Source organism: Pleurodeles waltl, chromosome 11, assembly GCF_031143425.1.
Source record: "Pleurodeles waltl isolate 20211129_DDA chromosome 11, aPleWal1.hap1.20221129, whole genome shotgun sequence".
Lineage (NCBI taxonomy): Eukaryota > Metazoa > Chordata > Amphibia > Caudata > Salamandridae > Pleurodeles > Pleurodeles waltl.
The window spans coordinates 144717745-144729948 of NC_090450.1; the positions used below are offsets into that span (position 1 = coordinate 144717745).

The 12204-nt window shown below is 48.1% G+C and overlaps 1 protein-coding gene across 3 annotated transcripts in view; it reads left to right on the forward strand.

Moving 5' to 3' along the window:
* SLC33A1 (solute carrier family 33 member 1) overlaps positions 1-12204 on the forward strand; it is an 89083-nt gene that overhangs the window by 3720 nt on the left and 73159 nt on the right. Inside the window, exon 1 of one of the 3 annotated variants that reach the window (XM_069213301.1) lies at positions 11524-11689. The exons of 1 other annotated variant lie outside the window; for it this stretch is intronic. The gene's annotated coding sequence lies outside the window, so the exon portion shown is untranslated. Of the gene's footprint in view, positions 1-11523; positions 11690-11832; positions 11857-12204 lie in introns of those variants that run through there. One more of the 3 variants, XM_069213303.1, reaches the window with a different exon arrangement.

Genomic DNA, 12204 nt, shown 5'->3' on the forward strand with positions numbered 1-12204 from the left:
CACTTAGACCCGAGAAGGGCTCTCAGTTTCTATGTTGACAGAACAAAAGACTTTCATTTGGACGACCAACTCTTCATTGGATATGTGGGCAAGATGAATAGCAGAGCTGTCCATAAAAGAACCATATCTAGGTGGGTCATTCTTTGTATTAAGATCTGTTATTCATTAGCAAAGAATATTCTTCCTGAGGTTATTAGAGCTCATTCTACCAGGGCAAAGTCTGCCACTTCAGCTTTGGTTAGGGGTGTTCCTGTAGTAGACATTTGTAAAGCAGCAACTTGGGCTTCCCGCCATACTTTTGCGAAGCACTATTGCTTGGATTCAGAACTCAGGAGGAACAGCTATTTTTTACTTGTTCTTTTAGTCTCAATTTGAGGTTTGCACTGCGGTGTGAGTAAGAAAATGGTATGAGATAGATGCGAATAACACCAACCCCCCCCAGTTGTCTAGTTTTCAGAACTGTCTGGGTTTGGTAGATTCTTCCAGGTGACAGCCTACCCAGGCCAGGGCTCCAAAAATCAGGTTGAGCTATTTTTAATTCTTACTGGTCCCTTCTGGTGAGTTGACACTGAACAGGTGCTCTGTTCAGTTGAAAAGTGGAGGTGCAATAAAAGATGCCTTTAAATCTTGTTCTTGTGTCACATTTGCTCTCTGTTTACAGACAGAGGTCACAAGTCAGTTTTTCCTACAATTAATTTTCCTTCTGACTGCAGAGTTCCAGGACTTTGCAAGGTGAACTGAGTGACCTGCTGCTTAGAATGTGAAATAAAAGGATATAGGCTGTCAGGTTTTTCCTAACACACAACATTTAAGTGACTAAGTCAACTGTGCAAACATTTCAAAATATATTTCAGTAGTTGTGAAAGCCCTTTTTTATATTTCTGTGTGATGAAAAAATATTTTAATAGTATGAAAACAAATCGGAATACTTTACACGTTGATGTGCAAAGGATATGTTTTCTGAAACCTAATTTTCACAGATTGTTAATACACTATGTAGTTTTATCAGTAAAGCTGCAAGTTAGTGGAGAGGTTTTTGGACATTTGTTGGAAATTTACTGTGTGTAGATGACATGTTACCACATCATGGTGTAGTAAAATATTTATTAAAATTGAGTGTTTAAACAAACTGAGAAACACTCCTGCCCTGATGGCAATGTTGTTAGTAAAATAAAATAAGTCCTAAAGTTACGAAGGCTAGACCTCCCTGGGTATATGGACTAGATTCTTGTGATGCATGCAGCAAACTTTAGTCTACTTAATCAAACAAAAGAGGGTTTTTTTGTACAGCAGAAATGCTGAGCTCACATATTTGAAGGTGCAATCATATGTGAGAATTAAGAAAAAGGTGACTCTGTTAACTATTTGCCTGGGATGACACAATTTGATACCCGTTTACGGGTCAAGTGCATTACAATTAAGTAGAGTAGATTATTTAAGTTACTCGACCTGCAGGTCTAGTAACATTTTTATGATTTTTCGAGCCCTGCAAGCCCCCAAAGTGCAGCTGTTCACCATTGCAAGTGGGATGATATGGGGAGTTAGCCAAACTCTTCTGGCCTTATTTTTAAAAACCACACCCAACAAAATCAAATATCATCTTGCTTGCCATTGGGGTGAAATGCTTTAGTCTGCAGTGGATCAAAAAGACTGTTTTCTCATTTTTGAGGGGAGGGGGGCATGCTAATACTAGGCAGCCCCTACCCCTACAAAACCGGTGGGATGGGGCAGAAAGACTGTTACCCTTTTTGGGTGGAGGGGGATATGGACCGGCCCAAGTTGGGCAGCCCCTACCAATACAATATTTATTTATTTTTAAGTAATCTCTGGTGTCCGTGGGCTTTCTAAACAACCCCCCCCGGGCTTTTACTCAAGAGTTAGCTAATTTCTAGTTTATGGTAGAAACCTGTATGGAACCCGTGGATGATCCTAGAAAGCTACAGATGTCTGAAAAACAAAATTCTGAATTCAGCAAGGGGTCATTCTGTCATCAAGGTTTTCCCCAAATAAACTACTATTATGTCTGCTAGACTCTTCTGGTTGTGAGGATATATAGGGTTTGTAGGTTATCCAAGAACATAAGGTACCCACAGCTGACAACTGAGCTGCACCTTACATTGGTTTTTCATTGTGAACAGAGTATAGTGCAATTCATATGGTAAAATATCAAGAGCAAAACATGGGTATGAAGGACACCTATATATTTCTGAAATGTACACTGGATTCCGAGTTTAGAAGCAGGGGTTATTTGTATGGTACTGTCGGAAGCCAGCTCTTTATATGATATATCATATTGAGATCTATTGTGCAGTCAAGGGTTACCTTACTAGTGGACAGGGGCTTGCTCAAGCAATTCCAATGTTTTAGGGTGTAGTGTGGTCCAGCAGCCTTAGGCTTATCAGAGAGGAATGAAAGACACTTGCAAATACACACCCAGTCAACAAATGTGACATGACTCAAGAAAGAGATTTACACCAATTTACAAAAATAACAAGTATCTTTATATAAGTTTTGGCACCAGAATCAATATGATGAGGTAAGTACGTTTTGCAAGAAAAATCAACAGTTTTGAAAAGTAGACAGTGCAGTTTCTGAAAAGCTGCAATATCCCATAAGTCGCTGTACTATACCTGAATGCAGTACTTGTTTTTCTCTCCATAGGAGAGAAATACAAGTATTGTGTTGAGGTATAGTACAGTGACTTATGGGACCACTCTCCTGAACTTAAAGTAAGTATTAGGTAATTGTTAGGACCACACCAAACAGGTCACACTGCATTGTCGGGTGCAGAGGTGTAGTATGGTGTTGGGTGCCCAATGTTAGACAATGGGGATCAGGCTGGTTGAAAAGAGGTTGTAGGTCTGTACATGGTGTCCAGTCAGGAAGAACCAATAGGGGGGTTCAAGTCTTGAGATGCTCAGGGACGGAGGGACACCCTCAGTCCTCTTCTCCATGGCCCAGGGGAAGTGAGTGCAGAGGTATCCTGAAGTGTCGGGTTTTCTCTACCGGAAGCATTCACAGATGAAGGGGCAGAGCCTGCACGCCACGTTGGTGAGGCCACAGTGGGCAAGCCCATGGTGGGCTTTGTCTCTGGAGGGCTGGGAAACCACGCTGGCACCATTGGTCAACTTCAACTCTGGCAGTGCTGCATGGGTGCAGTGGTGTTGGGTGTTAAGAGGGCCATAGTCCAAACAGTTGTCTTCAAAATGCAAGGAAGCAGCTCTGTGGCTCCATGAGAGTTCCTGGGTTTTTGTTGAAGGCAGGCCTCCAAGGCTTTAGGAGGAATAGCAGATTGCAGGACTAGTCAATTGTTGGAAACAGAAGACAGGGCGGGGCCCAGTAAGGTGCTTTACTTTTGTGGCTCTTGGGTGTACTTCGTAGGTCAGCAGTAATCTGATTCCCTGGTGCCAGGGACTCTCCTAAATACAAATTTAGGGGTGTTTTGGGGAGTATAGGGTGGGCATAACCCTGTTCCAGAGTTTCTAAATCTACCAACACTAATATGGCAGCTCACCTTAGGGGTGGAACTGACCTGAGGGGGTAGACACACCTCCCTAAATACCTAATTGGCCCTGGGCCAGGGGTCGGCATATCTCCTGTGAGTGAAGCCAGATCTGCATACCAAGATCGCAAGGCCCCCCCCCCCCCCCACCTCACCCCCAGGGGCAGTTTAAGCATGACCCCCGAGGAGAGAAAAGGACCTGGAGCCAGTGAGAGGCGAGAGTGACGGCAATGGGAGCCTGCTGGCGGTAGGAGGTGAGCCAGTGGGCCCGTGATCGCGTGGCTCCCAAGATCTGAGATCGGGTGTGAGCCCAAGGTCGGTGAGTGGACACCCGGGGACCCATGGAGAAAGCGTGGGGCCTGCTTGGAGCTTGCGCGAGAAGGTGCACAGCACAGAGGGCCCCCCGAGAACCAGTGCACACGTGGGCAGATGGGTGCTGCGGCACAGGGGAAGAGAGCATGTTGACCGGGGCCCTCCCCCCACCTTTAAAGCTGGACCCGCGGGCGCAAAGGAGACCACAAGGCCACAGGACAGGGTGGTGAGCCCACAGGAGAGGAGGGTCACTGGGGCCCCCTGACCTGCTGCCCATGGAGGCCGCACAGAGGCCCTGACAAAGCAAAGATGAGCAGAGATGCAGGTGAGTGACCCTGACTGAGGCGGCCCACGCCTTAGCAGTGAAGCCCCCTTCCTCCAGGAGTGAGAAGACCGAAGCCAGGTGACAAAGCAGTGAAGGAGGCCCCACCAAGGGCGAGAGAGGGATCCATAAACAAGACACAGAAAGAGTGGCTGGGGACAGGAGATGCAGTGCAGTAAGTAAGTGCAGTGCAGGTTACTAGCTCGGACCTCACCAGAGCCCGAGAGTTTTGGCGAGGAAAGGGGAGACCTAGCAAAACCCCAGACCAGTGGTGAGTCGCCATTGGGGGGGGGGGGGGGTCTCACGTAATTCCGGGGAGAACAGGTCAGAGAAAAGGGGCCCGCACCTTGGCTCACCCCAAAAAAGACAGATCAGTTAAAGACATGTTGGCCAGGACCACGAAGGGTAACTCGGAGGGAGACAACCGTACCCCTACTACGGCTCGGTGAGAGGGCGACAAGGCTGGAGAAGGCCCAATCATGCGGTCTTTTCTTGAAGGGCTATTCCTGTCTCTGAAAGAAGACCTACAGGTGGTAAAGCGCGACTTGTTCCGGGATCTGAAAGAGGTGAGACACAAGCTATAAGCAGTCAGAGAGAGAGAGAGAATGGCCACCCTGGAAGAGCATGAACACAACCGCAATGAGGAGGTAGAACATCTCCAGCAAGAAGTCATCCGCCTACAGGAGCAACAAATCATGCTTCAAGCTCACACGGCATACTTGGAAAACCACTCATGGCAGAATACCATTCGCCTCCGGGGGGCCCCAACGAGGGCTGAAGAAGACGACATCACCCAGTATGTCGGTTCACTCTTTCACCCAGATTTTGGGGGGAGGACTTGGTTAGGGAGGTACGAATGGACAGAGTACACAGAGTGGGCCCTCCAAGACAGGTCCATGTACCCCCAGCTGACATTTTGGTTTGTGTCCACGATTTCCCCCTTAAGGAGCGTATCCTCCGGCTGGCGCGGGAGCAACACCCGCTGAGGTTTCGGGGACATACACTGCTCCTCGACCACGACTTGGCAGCAATTACCCTAAAAAAGAGTAGAGACTTCAGGCCGATCACCTCATATCTCGGGGACAAAGGGGTTTCCTACTCCTGGGTTCACCCCTTTTCTTTGGTCTTTCCATGGGAAGGCAAACTCCACCAAATGCGTTAGCTGAAGAAGGCATGTGGTCTGCTGCAACTGGAGATGCTTTCGGAGGATCACTAGCACTTACTGAGACCCGACCGCAGGCGCAATCGATGGCAGAGAGTCCTGTCAAAGAACATCAAGACAGATGCAGAGACAATAGCCTCAGAGCGAAGGGCAGTCCTGGAGTCCCTCACCGGGGACTCAGTGACAATTGATTGGGGGGGGGGGTGGAATGAGTGGCCTCGAGTGCAACAAGACACAGGGTGACGGGGTGGGGTCGCGGGGAGGTTGGGGGGGCAGTTGGTGGTGGAGTGGCAACCGGGGTACTCTACTTGCAGACCATGGACTATCTTTCTGGACTATGCCAGAGGAACCGGCTCCACCTGACGGGGTGTTAAGAATGTTGTTGTTTAAAGATATTTCTGGGGGGTGGGGGGGCCACAAAGCCCACACAGGGGCATACAAAGCTCAGTGGTCGGAGAGCTGTCCCCAAACGCAATAGCCATATCAGGGGAGAGGGACCTAGTGAAAGGGCAGAGGCAGACTGGCCCATGACTTTGCGCCTGCACCACCCCAAGCACATTTAAAGTTTTAACGTTCAATGTTAAGGGTCTGAACAACCCAAAGGGCCGTCCTTTCCTATCTGGAAAACACCAGGGCGGACCTGTGTCTCCTGCAGGAGACCTATCTACGTCCCTCAGACCATCACAGGCTACGTTCGTAGGCATTCCCAATACAGTACTTTTTCTCACAAGAGAACAGGGAAGCGGGAGTGGCACTCTTAGTTTCACGACCTCCTGTGGGAAGGCAGTAGACAAAATCGTGGAAATACCGGGTTGGCTAATGTCCTTCAGGATACACCTCAGGTCGTCGTGGCTTCCATCAATGCACCCAATGAGAAGCAGGAGCGGTTCATAGGTCGCGCACTGGGTGAGGTTATGACCATGCAGGACAAACAGGTACACATGGGGGGTGACTTTAATATTGTCATCAACAACGACGGGGACAGGTCGGCCTCCAGATACTGGGGCGGAAGGGGTGAGGGGCCAAGCTATGTCACCGAGGGGTCTGCAGAGACTGGGGGAGCTTGGCCTGAGTGACTTGTGGCAGAATAAATACCCCACAATCAGAGATAACCCCTTTTACTCCCACGCACATAAAACCTACGCCTGAATTGACCACTTCTAGGGTACTGGAGACATCCGACAGACTTTGAACGAGCTAGCTATAGAACCATGTGCCCTGTCGGATCATGCAGCAGTTTCCCTTACACTGACCATTCCTACACAACCCAGGGCCCCTTGACCTTGGTGGCTCAGGGCCACTCTCTTGTCGAGGCCTGAGGTAGTGGTCCAGATACGGAAGGCCATCTATAGCCTTTTAGATATTAACGGCATAGCCGATAATCCGATCTCCCTATTGTGGGAAACGATGAAGGCGGTCATGAGGGGCGAGTTCATTGTGATATCAGCAGCAGACAACAAGACTCGATGAGAGAAGAGGGCCCAGCTACAGCTGGAGGTGACAGAGCTCCAGAGGATTCACAAACGTACTGGAGCTCTGAGGGTCTGGAGAAAGCGAGGTGCAGCCAGGGCTCAGCTAGCATGTCTAAAAATTGATAAGGCAGAGTATGCAGCACTCCGGCTGCGTCATTCCTTTTACTGGGGGCAGGGGGTAAAAAATGCGGACACCTTTTGGCCAACAGACCGTGCCCAGAGGCAAGCCATATTGGTGGAGAGTGAGATCAGGGGATGGTACAGAGGAGACCAGTGACACATAGATAGTTGCGGCATTCTGTGATTTCTACTGGGATCTGTATACTCCCCAACCGTCCAACATAGATGCCACCTGGCAGTATCTCAATGGCGCACACACGACACACCTCTCGGTGGATGATGCAGCTCCGCTGGAGGCTCCTATACGAACTGAGGAGGTTATATCAGCAGTAGCCAGGCTGGACACTTTGAAGTCCTCTGAACAGATGGCTTCCTGGGCCTGTTTTTATAAAACCTTCTGTGGTGAGCTTGCCTCGATACAGAGTCACTTTTTTAACGCTATCTCAGGACCGGATACAATACCAGCATTCATGTTAGATGCAGCTACCGTGGTCATCCCAAAACCTGGGAAGGACCCCATCCCAGAGTGGGTTGTACAGACCCATTTCCCTACTCAACGTCGACATTAAACTGCTCATGGGCATCCTGGCTTCCTGCCAGAGCCCGCTGATGCCCGGCCTGGTGGATCCAGACCAGGTGGGCTTCATACCACACAGACAGTGCGGGGACAATACCAAACAGATCATGCACATCATAAAGCCCAGCACTCGGGGAAAGAACAAATCCTGCTCAGCATTGATGCTAAAAAGTCAGTGGACCGGGTCCACTGGCCACACCTACAGGCAACGCTGGGGCACTTTGGGCTGGGGCCCCGGTCCAGAGCATGGATAACTAGTGTGTATAGTCACACGAAGGCCTCAGTTAGTCAAAGGGATAGCCTCTGCCTTATTCCCAGTGGGCAGGGGGAGCCGGCAGGGGTGCCCACTTTCCCCCTTGCTGTTTGCTCTTTACATGGAGCCCTTCGCGCAGCGAGTGAGAGACAATCCAAAGATTACGGGGCCACTTTTGGAGGGCAGGAACACATGTTAGCACTTTACGCTGATGATGTGGTGGTGGCTCTGGTTGACCCACTGAGGGCACGGCCTGCATTTCTGAGGGAGGTGGAGACCTTTAGGGAGGTTTCGGCTTTAAGATAAACCCTCAAAATCACAGGCTGTTAGCCTCACGCTCCCGAAGTAAAGGGTGGGGGTTGCTGGCCCAGCGATATCCGTTTCAATGGCAACCACATTCCATTCCATACTTAGGCATCCAGATAGCTAGCACAGTTGCGGAGTCCTCACGTTTGAATTATCAGCACCTCCTCCAGAGCTTCAAACAAGATCTAGCCCAGTGGAGAACCCATCCCATCCCATGGCTGGAGAGAATAGCCGCCATAAAAATGTTGGTCCTGCCCAGGGCTCTATTCCTCTTTCAGACGCTTCTGGCGGAATCCCCGCCCGGCTCCCTACACGCTCTACAGCACGATATTAGCCACTTCATTTGGGCCTGTGGGAGACGTAGAAAGGCCAGACACCTATCTTCTCAACCCCCGCTGAGGGGAGGACTGGGCATCTCGGACCTTCGGCAGTACTACAGGGTGGCTAAACTCCGATATCTGATAGGGTGGTCCTGGCCGGAGTCCGATAGGAGATGGCTCTTTACGGATCGAGCAATCGCGGGGACTGCCCTCTAGAAGATACCCTTTCTTCCGCAGTGCCATAGACCACGGGGTTTGTACTCCTCCCCCATCACCAGAGTAACCATGAAGGCATGGGACCAAGTGGCCCGCACTGAGTATCTCACTACCTTCCTGTCTCCACTGACCCCATAGTGGGGAACCTGGAATTCACGCCGGGCCTGAGTCAAGGCCCCTACCGGTTCTGGTCCACCCCAAAATGTTGCTCCATCGGACACTTGTTCGACTAAGAGGGCATAATGCCCTTTTCTAGCTTAAGGAAGGCACAGTCATTACCCGAGACTGAGAGAATGCGATAGCTCCAGATACGTCATTGGGTGATGCATCTAATGACGCGCGAGGGAGCATCTCGACCGCTTCTGAAGTTTGAGAGATGGTTATTGACTGAGACAACAGATAAATAATCTCAGACCTGTACGATTTGCTAAAGACCGCAGGCCCGCAATCTAGAATCCCGGGCCAGGTGACATGGGAGACAGAACTGGGGAGACGGTTCACACCCACAAAGTGGGAGGCGATCTACTACAGGGCTAGACACACAGCACTCAGCACAGCAGACACGGAGAACGCAGTAAAAATAGCCACGTATTGGTACCTCGCGCTGGCTCAGCTCCATAGGAGCGACAGCTCACATTCACCTCTGTGCTGGAGAGGATGCAAAGACCAAGATACATTGACACACCTCCTCTGGGAATGTCCAAAGGTGGCTCCATACTGGGAGGATATCCTGGACGAAACAGACTGTCGCATGACCACTCAACTTCAGAGATTCCCAGCCAACATCGTTTTGGGCCTTCCGAGCCCCTTGACATTTCCACTCAAATCACTTAAGGGACGCCAGATTCGCCTTGCACTAGGCGCAGCACTGCAGAATATTTTGGCATAACTCATCCCTGGTTTATATCGCCTGCTGAAACTCAGTAAAGAAATTTGAACCATAAAGTGCCCTCTGGCTGCATGTATTGATAAATCCATCACTGACATTAGTGAGGGTTTACTAATACAAGTTGTTTGATACCAAACATCCCTATTTTCAGGGAAGCAGTCATGTAGCTGGGGAACTCGCTGTGACCAGTGTCAACCACATGTACTTTAAAGGGCTTTCCTGCTCACTTACTATGTCTAAGAATCGACAAAGACATAGCAGAGGCATGTCTGCTCATTCGGCTAAATCCTCACATGCACCCTTAAGGCTGGAAGGCATGCCGTAGGGGTGACTTACATATATTGCACACAGTGTTAGGGGGTGGCTATGTCATATTTTCAGTTTTAGCTACAATATAGATCAGCAGTTCTTAACTTGAAGTCTGCGAACCCAAATGATCGCTAACCACTGATTTCTAACAATAACTGTAAGCATTTTAGAATTGCTAATAATTTTCTATAAGAAACTTCTTGGTGATCTATGCAGGTATACCCTAGTAAACTGTTGTTAAAGTCTTTCCTCTCTGCATTTTCTCCCACTGACTGCTTTATATGGACAGGTACTTATAGACAAGCACTTACACTTTTTGTATTGAGAAGGAAGCACACCTATACTTTTGAGTTTAGCTCATATAATTTCACAGGCAGAGTATGACTTCCCAGAAGGCAACAAATACTCAGACATAATAAACCCCTGGTCTCTAGCATTTATGTAATGTTGGACTTTTCATCCTGTCACTTGCATAGTCTCCAGCTATATCCATACCAAGCATAAATGGTGTCATGTCAATCAGGTCACTACTTATGTCCCACCACTTTTGGTGAAAGCTATAATCTCGAATGAATGTGAATATTGTTGTGTAGTCATGCTCATATTTAAATATTCAGTTTCGAGTAAAGGAGAAATGGTTAGTTCAGCTTTTGTGTACATTACTGTTGAGGTCAAAATCGTTAGAAATGGCTTGGGTTCCAAGTTAAAAAGTTAAGAACCACTGGTCTAGATTATTAAAGCTCAGGGCTCGCCACTTGTCATAATTAAAATAAACGGAAGTGTTGTTTTTTTAATTTGGTAAACTATCATTCAAATATTATCATCACTTGCCTCGTTTTCTTTTCTAAAATTAAACGTATTGGCAAGGAAAATAACAGCAGAACAGGGTTCTGTAATTATTCTTTCACACAAAGAACAAGTACTGGCAAAGTCTATATATCACGCCTTTGTAATCTATTCGCTTAAAAAAAAAATGAAATTACTCAGTGGCAAGTGCACGTAAAGATAATATAGTGACCGAGCATTATAGAATACACGCGTACTGCGTGACATGGTAATTTTAGTCAACCACACCGATGACAAACTCTTCTAAAAGGTTTTGAATGAACACAGGTGATGTGTGTGGTGTTGTATCCGTTAATATGTAGAAGGCCCTCAATGACAAATACGGAAGCTCCTCGGGGATATGGGAGCCATTTCGAAAGTAATGTGCTTGGTTCCTTGAGAAATGTGACCCACACAACCATGCCAAATTCACGCCCTCTCCTAGAAACCAGCACGCGGGGGCGGGGCCTCTGTCGGTCTCCGTCTGTTTCATTCCCGTTGTGTGACCCAGGAACATGGACAGCAACCGAAGGGGGAGTCACGACAGGATACTCATTGTCACCAAACACTCGCTTTTCGTCCACCTCGTCTCCTGGTTCTTCCGTATCTCCTCTGTCCCTCTATTCCAGAACGGCAATAGCCTGACCGGTCCGACTCAAGGCAAGCTGCCTCCGCCCATTCTGTGACTAGCTCACCGCACACAGCCACGCCTAGACCGCTCGAAACTGGGAAACACCGCAAACTTTAAGCTTAGGGCTGCGTTGGATAGCACGTGCGGACTCTACAACCAATCGTCACTGTTAGAAATTGTGGGTGGCGTAGTATGATTGGTTCAGTTACCGGTATTGCTCCAATCAGCGGTTATATTACAAGTTAACAGTACCTCCCGTTTGCCAGCCAACTCTTTTAGAATATGCTGTGCCGCGGGATTGGTGGTTATACGACCCGGAAGTGTCCAGATTACAGTCCAACGGCATCGGTAAAAGATCAACAACGGACGATTGATGCTAGGTTTAGATTACGTGTAAGTAGCGGACACGTGGACTAATGGATTCTCTCGACTGTATAGACGGAAACACCTGTCGACTCGTCACGGAATCACAGGTAAACGCTTAACTATTGATATTTATCTCTAGAGTGCAGCGAATGCTGTTTTTTTTAAATGACTGCGTTAACCTGCCATCTGGCCGAGCAGGAAATACGTTGTATCATTACGACTTCTGGTGGGTTCGAAGCCTGCTACGGACAATGACCTGAGTGTTTCACTTGTGGTGAATATATTCACAGTTTTCCTAGAGATATTAAGCAAGTAATTTAAAGAGACATAATACTCATTCGTTGCAAGGTTGAATTATATTTAGCTAGACTGTGTCAAGTTACTTAAAGTGTACGAGTTGTTTAAAGTATCCTTTGTGTTTAGCTTTTTCTGGCTTCTTTGCGGTAACATTAATATCTCTAGTTTCCACTTGTTAAAGGTGTACGCTTTCCTTCCTTAATAATAATAACAACTTTCTAGTCGGAGGAGGATAGATTTATTGGACGAACGTCCTCTTCGTGGGTTGGTTGCAGTGCATTTCATGGAATGTGGCTTTGTTGTTTTTCACTGTGGTGTCGGTATT